The sequence below is a fragment of the Balaenoptera borealis genome (assembly GCF_965194805.1).
Source record: "Balaenoptera borealis genome assembly, chromosome: 4".
NCBI classification, from domain to species: Eukaryota; Metazoa; Chordata; class Mammalia; order Artiodactyla; family Balaenopteridae; genus Balaenoptera; species Balaenoptera borealis.
In genome coordinates, this window is record NC_138861.1 from 121,041,397 (window position 1) to 121,054,266 (window position 12,870).

A 12,870-nucleotide genomic window follows, 5' to 3' on the forward strand; every position below is an offset into this window, starting at 1 on the left:
TGATTATTGATATGTATGTTCCTGTTACCATTTTCTTTTTGATTTGTGTTTTTTGTGGGTCTTTTTCTTCTCTTGTGTTTCCCACTTAGATAAGTTCCCTTAGCATTTGTTGTAAAGCTGGTTTGGTGGTGCTGAATTCTTGTAGCTTTTGCTTATCTGTAAAGCTTTTGATTTATCCATCGAATCTGAATGGGATCCTTGCAGGGTGGAGTAATCTTGGTTGTAGGTTTTTCCCTTTCATCACTTTAAATATGTCCTGCCACTCCCTTCTGGCTTGCAGAGTTTCTGCTGAAAGATCAGCTGATAACCTTATGGGGACTCCCTTGTATGTTATTTGTTGCCTTTCCCTTGCTGCTTTTAATATTTTTTCTTTGTATTTAATTTTTGACAGTTTGATTAATATGTGTCTTGGTGTGTTTCTCCTTGGTTTATCCTGTATGGGACACTCTGCACTTCCTGGACTCGACTGAATATTTCCTTTCCCACATTAGGGAAGTTTTCAACTATAATCTTTTCAAATATTTTCTCAGACCCTTTCTTTTTCTCTTCTTCTTCTGGGACCCCTATAATTCGAATGTTGGTGTATTTAATGTTGTCCCAGAGGTCTCTGAGACTGTCCTCAATTATTTTCATTCTTTTTTCTCTATTGTGCTCCATAGCAGTTATATCCACCATCCTGTCTTCCAGGTCACTTATCCGTTCTTCTGCCTCCTCTATTCTGCTATTGATTCCTTCTATTTTAAATTTCAGTTATTGTGTTGATCATCACTATTTGTTTGCTCTTTAGTTCTTCTAGATCCTTGTCAAACATTTCTTATATTTTCTCCCTTCTGTTTCTGAGATTCTGGATCATCTTTACTATCATTACTCTGAATTCTTTTTTAGATAGGTTGCCTATTTCATCTTTATTTATTTGGTCTTGTAGGTTTTTACCTTGCTCCTTCATCTGTAACATATTTTTTGTCGTTCCTTTTTTTTTTTTTTTTTGCTGGGTGGGGCTGTATTCCTGTTTTACTGGTTGTTTGGCCTGAGGCCTCCAGCACTGGAGTTTGAAGGCAGTTGGGTAGAGCCAGATCTTGGTGCCGAGATGAGGACCTCCGGGAAGCCTCACTCCTATTAATATTCCCTGGGTCTGAGGTTCTCTCTTAGTCCAGTGGTTTGGACTCAGTGCTCCCACCATAGGAGCTTGGCCTGACCTCTGGCTGGGTACCAAGATCCCACAAGCCACGCGGCACAGCAAAAAAAAAAAAAAAAGAAAGAAAAATAGAGCAGTACAATAGCAAAGAATAAAAAATAAAATAAAATTAGAAAGATAAATAATATATTAGGAAAAATAAAAATATAATTGAAACAACTGCAACAAGGTAAAACAAAACCACAGCAGAAAAAAGAAAAAAAAAAAAAAATGGGAGAACAAGCCAAAAGGAGCAGAACAATAACAAAGTATAAAGAATAAAATAGAATTAGTTAAATAAAAGATTTATTAGAAAAAATGAAAATATAAATGAGTCAACAACAAGTTGAAACAGAACCCTAACCTAAAAGAAGAAAAAAGAGAGAAAAAAAAAAAAGGCCTTGGACATGGGGGGCGGAGTTTAGGCAAGGGGTGGAACTTAGGCAGGGGCTGGGTTTAGCATGGGGTGGGCCCTAGGCAGTGGTGGTGGGGTGACGTTTGAGCATGGGGTGGGGCCTAGGCTGAGGACCCATGCAGCTGAAAAAGGCCTTGGGGGCGGGTCCTAGGTGGGGAGATGTTCAAGCATGGGGCAGGCCCTCTGCTTAGGACCTGTGTGTAAGGGGAGAGGCAGCACGTCCAAAGGGGGGTTTCTGGAGTGTGCAGTTCTGGAGTTTGGAGGTAAGGCCCTGGGTGAGGGTTTGGGGCTGGGGTTTAGGGCCAGCACAGTTGGAGAGGGTCTCAGAGGGGGTCTCCGAATGTAGAGGTAGGGCCCTGCGGGGCTTGGGCTCTGCATGGTAGGAGGGAGGCTCCAAGGGCAGAGGATTAGGCCCCAGAGCCCAACAGGCTCCCCGGTTCCTAAGTGGACAGGGAAGGCACTGGCCCCGTACCTTCGCACCCCTCCCCCACTGTCTCCCCCAGGGTCTTCCCCATCACCGCTGGACCCCTAACTGTGGGTGGGTCCCGCTGGGTGTAGGAACTCCTCACCTCCCCCAGCCTCCCCTCAGGGGTGCCGGTCCTGTAGGTCTGGCCTTTACTTTTGTTCCCCCTTCCCTCCCTCCCACTCCCTCAGGACCCGTGTGGCTGGAGGGGGCCTCAGTGGGCAGAGGATTAGGCCCGGGATCTAAGCAGGCTCCTGGGGGCCCAAGTGGGCACGGGAAACCTGACCACACTCCTTTTTGAGCCTCTGCCCTCCCCAATGGTCCCCCAATTTCCCCCTTTGGGTGTGGGATACCTTCACCATCCCAGCGGCCCCTCTGGGGCACCAGTCCTGTCTCGCCTCCACTTCTCCTCCCTCCTCATTCCCCCCCCACATCCCACATCCTAGCCAGTCACTGGGGGTTCCTCCCATCCCCTTAGGTGTCCGTGGTCCCCCACCGGTGCCTGGTAGGTGCCCTAGTTGTGCAGAGATGCGAATTCTGCATCCTCCCGGTCTGCCGTCTTGACTCCACCCCCCGCCACATTTCAAAATAAGTTGCAGATATAATGACATTTCATCTTTGAATATTTCTGTATACCCTCTTAAGCTTCTTGTAGAAGCTTTGAACTGAGTTTTGAAGAAGAGAAGGAACATAAATTAATAAAAAGAGAGAGGACACATTATTATATTACCACTTTAATCATTACATGATGTTATGAAACAGCATGAACCTGACTTTCTCAGGGTTTAATCAAGATAGTCTTTAGGAAATAATAATTATTTTACCTTTATTTTAATCTGTGTGTGTGTGTATTTAGTTTACACACAAGATTGCCTTTAATTTCCATAATAGCCTTATTGGAGGTAATTAAGATAAATATTTTTAAAAGTCAAATGAGGAATCTGAGATGCTACAGAAGGTATTTTGCCCCAGGTCATTTGGCGAATATGTGAACAAACCATGTTTATGATACTGAAAGCAACATTCTTCCAGATTTTTCCAGATTACACAAATGCATAGTTTGTATCCAAAAAGGAATCCTATGAACTAGGAAATTCTGTCTCAGTTATATTTCTAGATGAATGCTCCTTGGATGACTGCTCCCTTTCTTAAACATTTTAGCTGAGTTTCTGCTAACTTGTAATATACTTTAGGCTGCAGTCCTTGAGCTGATGCGATAGCCCTGTTGCATATATGCATTGCATTCTCCTCTGCTCCTCTGGTTGTCAATACAATTGTTTCTTGAGATGTCCTCAGTCAGCACAACAGACATGTTATATCACCTTTGGATTTCTAACAGTTCTGAGTAACTCTCTGGATATATGTTTTGTACATAGGTGAGAGAAAAGTGAACATATATTTCTAAATTTCTGGGGAATTATTTAGAAGTGAATATGAAGCAACTGCTGAATGGATAGTTAGCATACATCACAAAAATATTTCAGTAGAAGTAGGATGGTTAGACACTTGCCAGAGAATCTGATCTCCTGGGTTCTTGTAAAGACAGAATGAATACCTCATTTTCCTGCAATTTAACCATTTGTCCTCAAATAAAGAAATAACAAACCTAACATTTCCTTTCTAATTGCTATAGATATGTGATGAGAAATCATATTTTTTTGCACAATTTTTTGAGGACCTGATAAAAATAGTACTAAGAAAGGGAGCATTCTCCTCATATTTTTCTGAATTAGGTAAGAGAAATATAATTTTGTAGTTTCCTTACTTTCATTTTTGGAGGTTCTAGTGAAACTCAGACCTGACCATGAGGGACAACTAGCTGAGAGCAGAGAGAGGAAAAGAGGTGCTGAAATGACCCAGGCTTCCAGAGTTCTTAGTCACAAGTTTTCTAGTTAGTTGTAAACCCTGATAACTCTGGTTATCATAAGATTTTGGTTATCATATGATCATAGATTTTGCTAATGCCAAACTTGAATGAGAGCTAGTCTTTTTTATGTTTGTTTGAGAACCACCTGCTTCATTGCTTTGGAGTAAATTAGTCAATGAAAACTTTTCAGAGAAACTTGAAAATTCCAAGTTTCACATGAACTTTAGACAGATAACCTGTTGCCTCAGTGCTTCAGATTGTGGTCATCAGTGCCTGTTTCATTTTTTCTGAACTTCAGTGGTGAATTCCCTGATCTTTGTTCCCCCAGCTCTTCTATCCTTCAGATAAATTCTTATTCTTATAATAAACCCTTTATTCCTGGAATTTTAAAGTGGCTCTGCTTTCTTAACCAAATCCAGACTGAAAGGGTCCAGTTCCCAGGGCATATGTTTTAGTAGTTGCTGTTTAGTTGAGAAAGACCATGTATACCAAGGAGAAAAATAGAAGTACTGTAAGTAAGAATGAGGGAGTAAAAAGGTCCTGGAGATGACAGGAGGGGTTGTGGTCAAGAGTATTTTTGAATGAGCTATCCTGGGGCAGGAGGAGGAAGGGACATATCTTAAGACTAGAAAAAAATTAAGAATGATGTATTAGTTTGCTTCCTCTGAGAAGAAGACACCAGAATGGAATTAAGTGTGCAACTTATTGGGAAAAATGCCTATGAGGGAAAATGGGGAGCTGGAGGAGGCTTTGGTTCAGGGGAGAACTTTGGTTCAGGTATGACCTCTGTGAAGGAAAGATGGAAGAAAAAAAGGCTGAGTAGGAAGTGCAAGTGCCATTTTGGAATTCTTTATCTAACCTGTTATCACCTGTGAGCACATCCCACGGAGAGCCCCATCCACACTGCACCTTAGCTGTGCCTCACAGCTGTGTAACAGCCCCACCCACCAGTGCCCTGCAGCAGCCGCAGCCCTACCACAACAGAAAGGCACATGCAGACCACATAGGGGACACCCTTTGAGCACCTGGCTCTGATGGCCAGGGTGGGATTACACTTCCGAGCCCCAAAGAACATCCTTTAAATAAGGCCAGTCCTTCAAAACTGGGAGACATAGCTGACATACCTAACACATAGTAACAAATGCAGAGAATTAGGCAAAATGAGGAGACAGAGGAATATGTTTCAATCAAAAGAACAAGACAAAAACCTTAGCAAAAGAGGTAAGTGAAATGGAGATGAGCAATCTGCCCAATGAAGTGTTCAAAGTATTGGTCATAAAGATGCTCACAGAACTTGGGAGAAGAATGGATGAACACAACGAGAACTTCAACAAAGAGACAGAAAATATAAGAAAGTATCAAACAGAAATTATAATTGAACTGAAAAATACACTACAGGGGTTCAATATCAGAATAGATGAGGTAGAAGAACAAATCAGTGAGCTGGAAGACAAAACAATGAAACTCACTCAGACAGAGCAGCAAAATGAAAAAAGAATTTTATTAAAGTGAAGCTACCTGAAGGTACCTTTGGAACAACATGAAGTGGAGTAACATTTGTATTATAGGAGTCCCAGAATAAGAGAGAAAGGGCCAGGAAAATTATTTGAAGAAATAGTGGCTGAAAACTTCCCCAATCTGGGGAAGGAAACAGACATCTAGGTCCAGGAAATCCAGAGAATTCTAAATAAGATGAACACAAAAAGACACAAACCAAAACACATTATAATTAAAATGGTAAAAGTTAAGGATAAAGAGAGAATTCTAAAAGCAGCAAGAGAAAAACAATTTGTTACATACAAGACAAACCCCATAAAGCTATTGGCAGGTTTTTCAGCAGAAACTTTATAGGTCAGAAGGGAGTGGCATGACATATTCAAAGTGATGAAAGAAAAAAACTACCAAACAAAAATTCTCTACCCTGCAAGGTCAGAATTGAAGGAGAGGTCAAGAATTTCCCAGACAAACAAAAGCTAAAGGGGTTCATCACCACTAAACCAGCCCTACAAGAATATTAAAAGGATTTCTCTAAGTTGAAAAGAAATGGCACAGTTAGAAAACACACAAAAGTAAAAATCTCCCTGGAAAGGGTAAGTACATAAAAGAGGCAGTGGATTGATCTCTTACTTATACAGTAAGCTTGAAGGTTAAAAGACACAAGTAGTAAAAATAACTAAAATTACAGTAATTATTTAAGGGATGCATAAAATAAAACGATGTAAAATTTGTCACCAAAAGTATAACAAGTAAAAAGAGTATATTTTTAACTATAAAAAGATAAAGCTTTGAAATATGTTCAAATTTAAGCTGCTACCAACTTAAAACAGGCTAATACTTACATATGGTGTTGTATGTGAACCTCATGGTAACCACAAGGATAAAACTTATAGTAAATACAAAAAGAAAATGAGAACGGAGTCTAAACATAACAGTAAAGAAAACCACCAAAACACAAGGGAAGAGAGAAAGAGGAGAAGAAATAGAGAGGAATTACAAAAAACAGCCAGAAAACAATTAACAAAATGGCAATAACTACATATCTATCAATAATTACTTTAAATGTTAATGGACTAAATTCAAAAGACATATAGTGGCTGAATGGATTTTAAAAGACTAATCTATATGCTGTTAATAAGATACTTCAGAAGAAAGGGCACATACAGACTGAAAGTGAAGGGATGGAAAAAATATATTCCATGCACATGGAAATGAAAAGAAAGCTGGAGTAGCTATACTCATATCAGACAAAATAGAATTAAAAACAGACTATAATAAAAGACAAAGAAGAGCATTACATAATGATAAAAGGGTCAATCCAGCAAGAAGATATACATTTATAAATGTATATGCACCAGCAGAGGAGCACCAAGAGATATAAAGCAAATATTAACAGACTTAAAGGAAGAAATTGAAAGCAATTTCTTGTTAAAGTAGGGGACTTTAACATCCAACTTACATCAATGGACAGATCATCAAGATAGAAAATCAACAGGGAAACATCAGACATAAATGACACAACAGACCCAATTGTTCAACAGATATCTACAGAACATTCTATCCAAAAGCAGCAGAATACACATTCTTCTCAAGTGCACATGAAACGTTTTCCAGGATAGATCACAAGTTAGGTCACAAAACAAGGATCAATATATTCAAGAAGACTGAAATCATGTCAGACATCTTCTCCAACCACAAAAGTATGAAACTAGAAATCAATCACAAGAAAAAAATGGGAAAAAACATAACAGGGAGATTAAAAAACATACTACTGAAAAACCAAAGAGTCGTCAAAGAAATCAAAGGAGAAATAAAAAAATATCTAGAGGCAAAGGAAAACAGATATATAACATGAAGTCTATGGGATGCAGTGCAAACAGTTATTTTAAAATTTTTAAAAAATATTTATTTATATTAAAGTATAGTTGATTTACAATGTTGTGTTAGTTTCTGGTGTACAGCAAAGTGATTCAGTTATACATATATATGCATATATACATGTACATATATTCTTTTTCATTATGGTTTATTACAGGATATTGAAAATATTTAGTTCCCTGTGCTATACAATAGGACCTTGTTGTTTATCCATTCTATATATAATAGTTTGCATCTGCTAGTCCCAAGCTACCATTTCAACCCTCCCCCATCCCCCCTCCTCCTTGGCAGTCACAGGTCCATTCTCTATGTCTGTGAGTCTGTTTCTGTTTCACTCTAAGAGAGATGTTCATAGCAAGAGAGCCTACCTCCAGGAACAAGAAAAATCCCAAATAAACAATTTACCTATACCCCCAAAATACAGAAAAAGAACAAAGCCCAGAATTAGTATAAAGAAGAAAATAATAAAGATCAGAGCAAATAAATTAAAAGGAAACTAAGAAAAAACTAAGAGCTGGTTCTTTGAAAAGGCCAACAAAATTGACCAATCTTTATCTAAACTAACCAAGAAAAAAAGACAGGACTCAAATAAAATTAGAGGTGAAAGGGTAGAAGTTAAAACTGACACCACAGAAATACAAAGGATCATAAGAGACTACTATGAACAATTATACACCAACAAATTGGACAACCTAGAAGAAATGGATAAATTCTTAGAAACATACACTCTTGCAAGAGTGACTCATGAAGAAATAGAAAATTTGAATAGACTGATTACTAGTAAGGAGATTGAAACAGTGATCAAAAATCTCCCAACAAACAAAGTCCAGGACAGGAAGGCTTCACAGGGGAATTCTACCAAACATTTGAAGAAGAGTTAATAACTGTCCTTCTCAAACTTACAAAAAATTGAAGAGAGGACACTTCCTAACTCATTTTATGAAGCCACCATTACCCTGATATCAAAATCAGGCAATGACAACACAAAAAAAGAAAATTACAGACCAACATCTCTGATGAACATAGATGCAAAAATCCCCAACAAAACATTAGTAAACCAAAACTAACAATACAGTAAAAGAATCATACACCATAATTAAGGCGGATTTATTCCAGGGATGCAAGGATGGTTCAATATCTGTAAATCAACCAGTGTGATACATCACTTTAACAAAATAAAGTATGAAAATCATATGATCATCTCAATAGATGCAGAAAAGGCATTTGACAAAATTCAACATCCATTTATCAAAAAACTCTCAACAAAATGGGTTTAAAGGGAAAGTACCTCAGCATAATGAAGTCATATATGACAAACCCACGGCTAACATCATGATCAATGGTGAAAAGCTCAAAGCTTTCCCTCTAAGATAAGGAACAAGACAGGATGCCCACTCTTGCCACTTTTATTTAACATAGTATTGGAAGTCCTAGCCAGAGCAATTAGGAAAGAAAAAGAAATAAAGGGCTCCCGCCCTGGCCCCTGCTCCCACCCGGTCGGCCCGGCTCAGCCACGATCAAGGCGATCCTAATCTTTAACAACCACAGGAAGCCACGGCTCTCCAAGTTCTACCAGCCCTACAGTGAAGATACACAATGGCAAATCATCAGGGAGACATTCCATTTGGTATCTAAGAGAGATGAAAATGTTTGTAATTTCCTAGAAGGAGGATTATTAATTGGAGAATCTGACAACAAACTGATTTATAGACATTATGCAACATTATATTTTGTCTTCTGTGTGGATTCTTCAGAAAGTGAACTTGGCATTTTAGATCTAATTCAAGTATTTGTGGAAACATTAGACAAGTGTTTTGAAAACGTCTGTGAACTGGATTTAATTTTCCATGTAGACAAGGTTCCCAATATTCTTGCAGAAATGGTGATGGGGGGAATGGTATTGGAGACCAACATGAATGAGATTGTTACACAAATTGATGCACAAAATAAACTGGAGAAATCTGAGGCTGGCTTAGCGGGAGCTCCAGCCTGTGCTGTATCAGCTGTAAAGAATATGAATCTTCCTGAGATCCCAAGAAATATTAACATTGGTGACATCAGTATAAAAGTGCCAAACCTGCCCTCCTTTAAATAAAAAATTTAAAAGGCCACTCCCAGGTAAAATCCAGGGGAAAAGTCATCTAAGTTTACCATGCAGTTGTTTACCAAAAATAGAGGAGGAGAGTCTTAACTTTTGCTCTTGGATTTAAGTCAAGGTACTGTATAGAAGTTATGTAAAATCAGTATGGAAGTTCATTGTTGCTTTTCTTGCTCAGTGATTTTGAAGAAATTGAGTAGTTACAGTGTGATTTTTTTTCTTTATTTTCTAAACTGCATTCCTATGGCCACCTAAGGCATGCCTCTATGTATTGGCTACTACAGTATTTTGAAAAGTGTTTGGGACATTTCTTTAAATTATGTGTAACCCAAAATGTTGGTGTTTTGTATGGATCACAAATACAGCATTCCTTAATTCTTTCTGTTATTTGTCAGCATTGTTATTTAAAGAACGAAGTATGTATTGCATGAAAACATTATGACCTTTTTCTCTTAGTTTAAATAAACTCCAAGGTAACTGGACTTCTAGAAAAAAAAAAAAAAAAAGAAATAAAGGGCGTCCAAATCAGGAAGAAGTAAAACTGTCACTATTTGCAGATGATATCATACTATATCTAGAAACCCTAAAGACTCCAACAAAAAGCTGTAAGAACTAATAAATGAATCCTGTAAAGTCACAAGATACAAAATAAGTATACAGAAATCTGTAGCATTTCTATACAGGGATAACAAACTATCAGAAAGAGAAATTTTTAAAAGTCCCATTTACAATTGCATCAAAAAGAATAAAATACCTAGGAATAAATTTAACCAAGGAGGTGAAAGACCTGTACTCTGAAAACTATAAGACACTGATGAAAGAAATTGAAGAAGACACAAATAAATAGAAAGAAATTTCCTGGTCGTGGATTGGAAGACTCAGTATTGTTAAAATGTCCATACTACCCAAAGCAACCTACAAATTCAGTGCAATCCTTTTCAAAATTCCAATGGCACATTTCACAGAACTAGAGTGAATAATTCTAATATTTGTATGAAACCACAAAAGATCCTGAATAGCCAAAACAATCTTGAGAAAGAAGAACAAAGCTGGAGGTATCAAACTCCCTGATTACTATAAAGGTATAGTAATCAAAACAACATATTCTGGCACATAAACAGTCACACAGATCAATGAAACAAAACTGAAAGCCCAGAAATAAACCCACACATATAAGAACAACTAATTTATGGCAAAGGAGTAAAGAATCTATAATGGAGAAGAACAGTGTTTTCAATAAATGGTGTTAGGAAAACTGGACAGCCACATGAAAAAGAATGAAATTAGATCACTATCTTACACTATACAAAAAAACTAACTCAAAATGAATTTAAGACTTAAATGTAAGACTTGAGATCATAACAGTCCTTGAAGAAAATATCGGTAGTCACTTCACTGACATGGGACTTAGAGTTGTTTTTTTTTTTTTTGAATCTGACTCCAAAGGAAAGGGAAAAAAAGTAAAAATAAGAAAATGAGAATGGGGCTACATCAAACTAAAACTAAAAAAGTTCTGCACAGTGAAGGAAACCATCATCTAAATGAAAAGGTAACCTACTGAAAGGGAGAAGATAATTGCAAATCATATATGTGATAAGGGGTTAATATTCAAAATATATAAAGAACTCATACAACTCAACAACAAAGAAACATTCTGATTAAAAAATGGACAGAGACTATGAATAGACATTTTGTCAAAGAAGACATACAGATGGTCAACAGACACATGAAAAGATGCTCAACATCTAAGATGCTCGATGTCTAATTATTAGGGAAATGCAAGTCAAAACTACAATGAGATATCAACCTCACACCTGTTAGAATGGCAGTTATGGAAAGGACAAGAAACGACAAATGTTGGAGAGAATTCAGAGAAAAGTGAACACTCATACACTGCTGGTGGGAATATAAATTGGTGAAGCCACTATAGAAAACAATATGGAGATGCCTCAGAAAATTAAAAATAGAACTACCATATGACCAAGCTATTCTACTTCTGGGTATTTAACTGAAGAACATGAAAACACTAATTCAAAAAGATATATGTGCCTTTATGTTCACTGCAGCATTATTTACAATAGCCCAAATCTGGTAGCAACCTAAGTGTCCATCGATGGAAGAATGGATAAAGAAGACGTGGTGTATATAAATACATAAAATGGAATAGTATTCAGCCATAAAAATGAAATCCTGTCATTTATGATAACATGGGTAGACCTTAAAGATATTATGCTAGGTGAAATAAGTCAGATGCAGAAAGACAAATACTATATGATTTCACTCATATATGGACTATAAAAACAAAACCAAAAGAAGAAACAAAATAAAACAAAAACAAACTCATGAATACAGAGAACACACAAATGGTTACCAGAGGCAAGAGGGTTGTGGGTGGGTGGGTGAAATGGGTGAAGGGGGTCAACTGTACGGTGAAGGATGATAACTAGGCTTGTGGGGGTAATCATTTTGTAGTATATATAGGTGTTGAATTACAATGTTGTGCACCTGAAACATTAATATATGCATGTCACACAGAAGCCAAAAAAAGAAATCAAAATGAATTGTGAGAGAATTATTTAAAGTTTTAAATTATTTATACTTAGATTAAATCTATCTTACCTGATAAGAAATGGTATAAATAATTTTTCTCCACTAGGAGTATGGCTTCTAAAAGGAAAGAGAAAAAATCTATGTGTTTCAAGTTGCTGGGAATTGAGGCAGAGTTTTGGTCATTTTAACCAGGCTCATTTAAACTGATTTATGTGTGGAACATTTTGAACAATTGTGCTGACAGTTTGAAATAAGTTCTTTCAACACTGAACTGAATTATTTCAAGAGTTTATTTTTTCTCTTTGTGAAGCTAGCCAAAACGCTGGGATAAGATAGGTCCAATATTTACATTGAAATTAGTTCAATTAGAACTTTGGCAGTAGAACTATAATCTCCCCAGCCACGAGTTGAGTATTTTACAGAAGTTTGCATGTGATCAAGGCATGCACATGCAATGATTTGGCAGTAGGTAGAGGCCATCCAGAGCATGATAAGTTAGTCTGTGTCCTTTATTCACTCTGCATTCACGGAGTGAAGAATAATCCTGTCACTGGGGGGATTTATCATGTTCACTGGAAAACTGATGATGTCAAAATTATTAAATGATATCATGTTTTCTTCAATTTATGCCAGTGTCATATTTTTATCCATACTGAACTGAAAGACTTTGGATTGTTAATTTTAAAAACGGGAAAAATTCTTAGATCCTATCTTCTTTTTTATTTATTTATTTATTTATTTATTTATTTATTTATTTATTTATTTATTTATTTATGGCTGTGTTGGGTCTTCGTTTCTGTGCTAGGGCTTTCTCTAGTTGTGGCGAGCGGGGGCCACTCCTCATCACGGTGCGCGCGCCTCTCACTATCGCGGCCTCTCTTGTTGTGGAGCACAGGCTCCAGACGCGCAGGCTCAGTAATTGTGGCTC

At 37.4% G+C, this 12,870-nt stretch overlaps 1 pseudogene across 1 annotated transcript; it reads left to right on the forward strand.

The window, feature by feature from the left end:
* Positions 1-4,602: 4,602 nt before the first annotated feature.
* Positions 4,603-11,903, forward strand: LOC309627711 (AP-3 complex subunit sigma-1 pseudogene; annotated as a pseudogene). Its single transcript has 2 exons — positions 4,603-4,696; positions 8,761-11,903. The product of its transcript is annotated as an AP-3 complex subunit sigma-1 pseudogene (transcript).
* The last annotated feature ends 967 nt before the right edge of the window (positions 11,904-12,870 follow it).